This window comes from Bos indicus x Bos taurus, chromosome 25 (genome assembly GCF_003369695.1).
Source record: "Bos indicus x Bos taurus breed Angus x Brahman F1 hybrid chromosome 25, Bos_hybrid_MaternalHap_v2.0, whole genome shotgun sequence".
Taxonomy (NCBI): Eukaryota; Metazoa; Chordata; class Mammalia; order Artiodactyla; family Bovidae; genus Bos; species Bos indicus x Bos taurus.
In genome coordinates, this window is record NC_040100.1 from 190,624 (window position 1) to 197,971 (window position 7,348).

Here is a 7,348-nt window from a genome sequence, read left to right on the forward strand (position 1 = left end):
GTTTTAATAATATTGCCAAAATGGTAAATGAGTTCTAATTTAATTGGCCTAAAGAAAAGTTGAAGAATAAAAATTCTTAAAGTAAGGGTTGGGGGAGTTGGTTGGTTGGTTTCACTTAACGTCTCTCTAGTTGTTCCACCACCACTTGTTGAAAAGACTGTCCTTTCAGGATGCTGGTTGAAAGCCAGCTGGCCATAGATTTGAGGGTCACATTTCCCTGGTAGCTCAGATGGTAAAGCATCTGCCTACAATGCAGGAGACCCAGGGTCAATCCCTGGGTCGGGAAGATCTCCTGGAGAAGGAAATGGTAACCCACTCCAGTATTCTTGCCTGGAAAATCCCATGGACAGAGAAGCCTGTTAGACTACAGTCCATGGGGTTGAAAAGAGTTGGACACAACTGAGCGACTTCACTTCACTTCACTTCAAAGAAAAATAAGTACTTACAAATCAGACAATTCTAAATACAAGAGAAGTTAACCTAAAAGAATATCAGATTCACGTGAACTGGGAAATATTCAATATGAAATATCTAGTATTAATGTTTCTTTGCTAATCTAATATAGACATGTCTAAGAGTCGTTAACATTAAGCTTAATATTTTCATTGTGCCTAGGTTTATTATAAGTTAAATATTGTTATATTGTTATATCTGTTACACGTTTGTCAACAAGGAAAGTACCTGTAGAAAAAAAAACTCGTAAAAAATGTAAATGAGATATAAACTATTAAGAATAATTATATTTTAGGAATGTCTGTCTAAAATAGTGTTTCCAGATTTGGGTAAGTTGAATTTCTGCTGCTGCTGCTAAGTCACTTCAGTCGTGTCTGACTCTATGCGACCTCATAGATGTCAGCCCACCAGGCTCCCCCGTCCCTGAGACTCTCCAGGCAAGAACACTGGAGTGGGTTGTCATTTCCTTCTCCAATGTATGAAAGTAAAAAGTGAAAGTGAAGTCACTCAGTCATGCCCAAATCTTAGTGACCCCGTGGACTGCAGCCCACCAGGCTCCTCCGCCCATGAGATTTTCCAGGCAAGAGTACTGGAGTGGGGTGCCATTGCCTTCTCTGAGAATTGAGGTCTGGTGACCTCTAAATCTGTCTCCAAAAGACAGACCATCCAAGGAGAGACCTTGAATTACAGCTGTAGTCAGCTAATTATAATGAGGTATGTTGGTTAAGTCCAAAGAGGGAGCAAGTGTGTCCTGGTGGTGGAGGGTAAAGACTTTCTGTGTCCCCACTTCCTGCTGCCCAGGGGCCCAGACAGCTTATGTTCCCAGGATGTCATCTTTTGACTCAGGGTATCTGGAAGGAGTCCTGCCATTTGTTTCTCAAGGATGTACAGTCATGAACTTTCTTTATTCAATTGAAAATAAAAATCCTGCTAACTACTGAAGTGTCAGATGAGGTGAGGGTGAGACACGGCCCCTCAGCTCCTGGTCCCAGAAAGAGGGAAGAGAAGAAAGAGACCTTTGATGAACTCACATGCGGTGTGTTTCTTTTACTGCTCATTGAGGCATCATCACAGTTTGAGTTCCTTCCTCACAGATCTCACAGGCTGGAGAGGTAATCAAGCATGATCAGAGCCCTGGGGAGTTTCAGATGAGCCCAGATGCACCAAGAAGAAGGGGTGGCCATCAGCAAGTCTTCATGGAGTGGGCAACTTCTGAACTGGGTCTCTAAGGGTGAGTTAGTTATCTAGCTGAAGCTTGGCACTGGGTGCAAAGAGAAAACACAAGATGAGTGAATGAATGGGGCATCCCTCTAACACAGGAGGCAGCCGACCAAGACGGTAGCCTGAGATCACAGGCCCCCCTGGGGAACTGGGGGAAGGGGCTGCAGTGCGCTGCCGGCCTCAACCCTTGTGTGAACTTTGCTGCCACACTGGCCTGTCTCTACCTGCTCAGGGAAACCTTTCTGCCCTCTGCTCTGGCATAGCTCCTCTTTATGGGCAATGACCACACATGGTGTTCTGTGTGCGATTGCCCTCCGCTTGAGGGGAGTGGCTTGGTGCAGAGGTGAAGGTCAGTGTGCAGTCTGAGGCTGGAGAGAACAGTGGGGAGCCCTGCAGTGGTGGGATCACGGTGGGAGGTGCTTGGCTGTGACGAGGCAGATGCCACTCCTGGGACTTGAGGGCAGGGTGATTAGTGGCTACCCTTAAAGGGTGGACTCATTTGGGGCTGCATTGCCTTTGAGCAGTTTGGTGAATCTTTAGTTAGAAACATCTGGAAGGAATTACAGAGGATAAATATATGAGAGCATTTGGACCAGAATTCATGACCCAGGCGAGGTGGGGAGAAAGTGGAGTAAAAGGGGCCTCAGGACATGGTGGAAATTCATTGACCAAGGTCATCAAGGGAGAGACCTTCATGTCCACTCCACAGCCTCCTGGTTACTCCCAGAGTGCCGGGCCCAGAGAGACCACTCAATAAACAGGTGCTCACTTGATCCAAAATCACTGAAGCTTTCACTTTGACTCACCACAATATAATATGCTGAATTCAAGAAACTGGTGCCCAGGTTTATATTAATGAGCTAGAAAAGAGAAAGGAAAATAGACTCAAGAAAAATCAAAGAATCCACACTATTAAAACCCTGAACATGCTTTCCACCGTGGCCTCAGGGTCTTGGCACTTGCTGCACTCCCAGCTCAGAACACTCTGCCATCCCCATTGATTACTCTCTAAACACACTCTGAAATTCACCTAAACTTCCTGATTTTATTTTTCCCCAAGATACGTATTACCATTGGACTTTGCATACATTTTATTTTTTCTGTCTCTGAGCCTGTTAGTTTCATATAAGAATTGGGGTCTGCAGCCTCCTGCTTGACCTACAGCTGAGCCTGTGTCTGGAATGGGCCAGGAACAAAGTGGGCCTCCATGAACGTGCTCTGGGGAGGGAGCCCTCAGTGTGTAGTGGGGACAGCAGGTGTCATGAAGCACTGTTCCAGGCTGTGAATGAAGGGGTCAGAGGACAACCTGACGAAGGTCTTAACTCTCATTTTGCATCTGTCTTACGTAATCAGGATTGAACATCAGGCCCACAGAAGGCAGCTGCTCTGACCTGGGGACAGCTGTACACACAGAAACCTGCAGCTCCTGTGCTGAGATCAAGAAGGATGGATGCCAGGCTCTCACCAGGAGCTCTCCTTCTCCACCATCTCATTTCTCTCTAAGAAACCTACACTCAGGACTGGTGAGTCCTGTCCAAGGCCACAGAAGCTGAGCCCAGGACCAACGACACTTCTGAAGGTAACTCAGCCCTTTGTAACCATTGCCAAAACCCCGAATCATCACTAACAAGCTTCCTGACTCCCAATTAGGCAAAGATGCCCACTCCAGTAAACACCCCCATAGCACCCTAATCAATCACCCGATGCCAGCCCTACAGCAGGAATTTTCTTTGTCTTGAGGCCATAAAAATTGGTTATTAAACCCACAAAAACTGCCAAATCTCCCTGGTCTGCCAGGAGGTCAGCCCACTGTGCTGGCAGTGCCCACATTATCTCTTTGTTTGTAATCAACCCACTGCCTTCTGAAATGCTGTGCCTGGAGATTCCTTTCTGGCCCACGCTCAGACTGCCTCAACAAGGATGGCAACCAATCCCTCCATTTGGTGGGCAGGTTCTGAGCGGTCCATACTTCCAGCTCAGAAAAGACTTGGCCTGTACTTTGCAACTTAGAAACCCCTGCCCTCCACACTGGACCCACTCGAGTCTCACCTGCCCCACAGCCACCCCACTTCCAGAGGCATTTGCAGTCTTTGTTCAGCGGGTGAGAACCCAGAGGGCAGGCGCTGAGGCTCCTCCAGCTGCCAAGATCCCCCTACACCTCCGTGAGGAGTCCTGAGCCTCTGAGGGGATGGGGCCCCCTCCGAGGGTCTCCCTGGGGCTGTGACGGAACCTCCTTCCTCCTGGACCGGCACAAGGATGACTTGTCCATACCCGTGAGGGGTCAGGTAGGAGTGCAGAGCGGCCCCGAGGGTCTAACGCCCTGGGATCCTGGGGGTGGAAGCGGTGAGGGAAGGGGCCAGCAGGGTGGCTCGCCCAGCGTGAGGGCCGGGACTGCCAGGCTGCTTCCAAGTGGCCACACCAGCCACAGACGCTGATGGGGACAAAGTGCTCCGTGTCTATGCGAGCCAGTCACTCAGCGAGTGCTCTCAGAACCAGCGTTTATGGTTAAAAAAAAAACACCTGTGCTGATTGGCACAGGAGAAGGGATTGGCAACAGGAGAAGGGATGACTGTGACCTGGGAAACTCTCACCTAACCTTCAGGAAACACTCTGACAGGGTCTCTGAAGATGCAAAAAAAAAAAAAAAAGTCTGCTTTGGTTAAGAAGACATGAGAGGAATTGAACATTGGCTGCAAAGGTACATTTTTGAAAAAGTAGAAAACAGCATTATTTCTAAATTAAAAGCCTATGTTTAGAACAAGATTACTTATGACTAATTGTATAATGCAGGCATTGGTGAAAATAAAAGCTATGTTATAGGCTGTTTTAACATCAATTTGTATTTTCCTAAATTTCACATTAGTCTAAAGTTGGGTGTCACTGTTTGGGAGGTGCTAGTTCTCCGCCAGTGTGCTTCACTCTTTAGGAGAAGTGATAACACCTGTTTACACAGGTGTGTGGCATGGAGCACAGGTGGCTAGGGCCCCTGGGCTGTGGAGACAGAAGGAAGGGGGTTGGCCAGGGAGGATGCGTCCTGCCCTCGGGCTTCTGTTTTGCCCAGACACTCAGGGTCCCCTGGTTCATTCTTGACCTACTAATGGGGGAGACAGACAAGAGGAGCCATAGGGGGAGCTGTAGTCGGCGCCTTCCATATACTCTCCATTTACATCTTGGGCATGGAGCACTCTCGAAGCTCTTCAAAGGTCTAGGTTCTTTTGATGTCTCTGGTCTTCACTAGTCTTCTTGTTAAGGTATCTGTGTGCATACATGCTGTCGCTTCAGTCAGGTCTGACTGCAACGCTATGTACTATAGTCTGCCATGCTCCTCTGTCCACGGGGTTCTCCAGGCAAGAATACTGCAGTGGGAGCCACTCCTCTCTCCAGGACATCTTCTCCACCTGGGGATCAAGCCTGGGTCTCCTGCACTGCAGGCAGACTCTTTACCATCTGAACCATCAGGGAAGTAATTACTTAATTCTAGTTATTTTCCTACAACACTATGTGGGTGTTGACCCCAAGTGTATCCCCGTGTTTTCCTTTCCCCTGTGATTTGAAGCCTCTGCTGACACCTTGGTGCTCCCACTGGGTACCTTATTATTCTTCGCCCACACTGCCTGCCCCAGTGCCACCCCTGGCCAGAGACACTCTGTGAGTTAGCAGTGGAGTTCAATCAATGGCCTACCAGCAAATCTAATGAGAACCACCCATGAACTCATGATTTTCAGCCCATTCCTGAAATGTGAATGGATGCAATTTGAAGGACAAACTCTCATACAGCAAGAGCTCTGGGAAGGGTATGAGTAGAGGGAACATGGCAGACATGCCCATTTGGCTCCTAGGAGTCTGGTCACTTCTCTCCTAGGGTGATTGCACACTCAGTTTTGAACTGAGCACATGGCTGCCCGAGACTACAGACATTCCCATCATCCTCTGAAGCTGGGATGCTTATGAGACAAGCTCTCCTTCCAGGATGGAGGGAAAACAATTTGTGCAACTTGTTGACTATTTTCTAGGTGAAAGAACCTGGCTCTTCTTCTCCTGCTGTCTTGCTGCTGGGAACGTCATCCTAGAAAGGGAGGCTCCATTCTGCTCCCTGTCCACCCTGGAGGGAGCAAACGCCCCTGGGATGACAGAACAGTATTCCTAGGATGGGAATGGAGCTTTCTGGGACAGCCCTGCCAGACCAACCCTGGGCTGCCTCCCTCCGCATCTAAATGGGAGATGGATGCACACTTCTCCTGGCTGTAATTTTGTGGGGACTTTTTGTTTTTGTCCACAACCTTGACTGGCACATCAGGCTTTGAGGGGGGTTTCTGTGCGACGGCCTTGTCAGGCTGCTCCAACGTGCAGTAGTCTGGTATTTTCAGCTCTCCTTTCTGTGGGAGGACAGCCAAGCTCAGCGCCAATCCGCTGTCTTCACCAGCTGCGTCTCTGAAAATCTATGTGGAAAATAGATGCTCCCAATTCAGTGAATCAGGACCTGATTCCTCTACCTTCCAGGAAAATGGACTTGTTCCTTTCCCCGCACCTTGCACCCTCCACTCTCTCCTAAACACATAACCTGCTTTGAAATGTGTGCTCTTTCCCTGATAATATGGGCAGTTTCTAACTGCACAGCCTCAAGGCACAGGCATCTTGTGGGGGTGTAACTGGATTATTGCAAGAAAGATGAGTTGCACTCTGGTAAGTCCCCTGCTAAACTGATGCATTGAAAACTTTAATTGAAAATATCACTAAAATCCATTTTCAGTATTAAGCTAAAATATGGGAAGTTGCTAAGTTTTGCCCTAAGCTCTCAGTTCAAGGAGACAGATATTTAGGACTTCCCAGGGCTCTGATCTTGTTTATGTAATTTCTTAGATGTCCTTCACCCTTATGGAACTTGCTAGTTTATAGAGAAAAAAAACCATATAGTGAAATATTAAACTGCTTGAGAACATTGTAGTAAGTTTTATAATTCATTTATTCATTTGTGCTTGTCTGAAAAGTGTCTTCTCTTTCAGGGCTAGTTTAAAATATAATTTGTTAAAAATGTCCTTCAGGTAAATGTGAGCCTTAGAAGAGGTGGGGGGTGGGGATGAGAGTTGACTCCGGCCAAGCTGTTCTGGGTGATTCTCTATTAAATAGTGACAGTCTCACCCACAGATGACTGATGTCTCCAGCATCACAAGACAGGGCTGGTCTTTTTGGATGAAGCTCACAACCACATCCTTACAGGTCACTGATTCCTGAGAACAAAGTGGGTGTTCCACATCAGGTGGTACTGTTGCAGGAAGGGGGACCCTTCCAGGGCCCGAAACTGGGCTCCTGTCGAACACTCGGAAGTGAATTGTCTGAGGAGACATATGTCTGACAAAGCCAGAGATTTTATTGGAAAAGGGCACCCGCATGGAGAGCAGTAGGGTAAGGGAACCCAGAACAGCTCTGCCACACGGCTCACAGTCTCGGGTTTTACGGTGATGGGATTAGTTTTTGGGTTGTCTTTAGCTAATCATTCTGACTCAGAGTCCTTCCTGCTGGTGCACATCTTGGTTCAGCCAAGATGGATGCCAGAGAGAAGGATTCTGGGAGGTGGTCGGACCTGTGATGTCTCCTTTTGACCTTTCCCGAACTCTTCCAGTTGCTGGAGGCTTGTTAGTTCCCTGTTCCTTACCAGGACCTCCTGTCATAAAAC

General features: G+C 47.9%; 1 long non-coding RNA gene across 1 annotated transcript; it reads left to right on the plus strand.

Annotated features, from left to right (window-relative positions):
• Window positions 1-1,499: 1,499 nt before the first annotated feature.
• On the plus strand, window positions 1,500-6,618 carry LOC113883538. The gene is made up of 3 exons (XR_003508671.1): window positions 1,500-1,684; window positions 3,028-3,253; window positions 5,688-6,618. It is a non-coding gene; the product is annotated as an uncharacterized LOC113883538 (long non-coding RNA).
• Window positions 6,619-7,348: the final 730 nt, after the last annotated feature.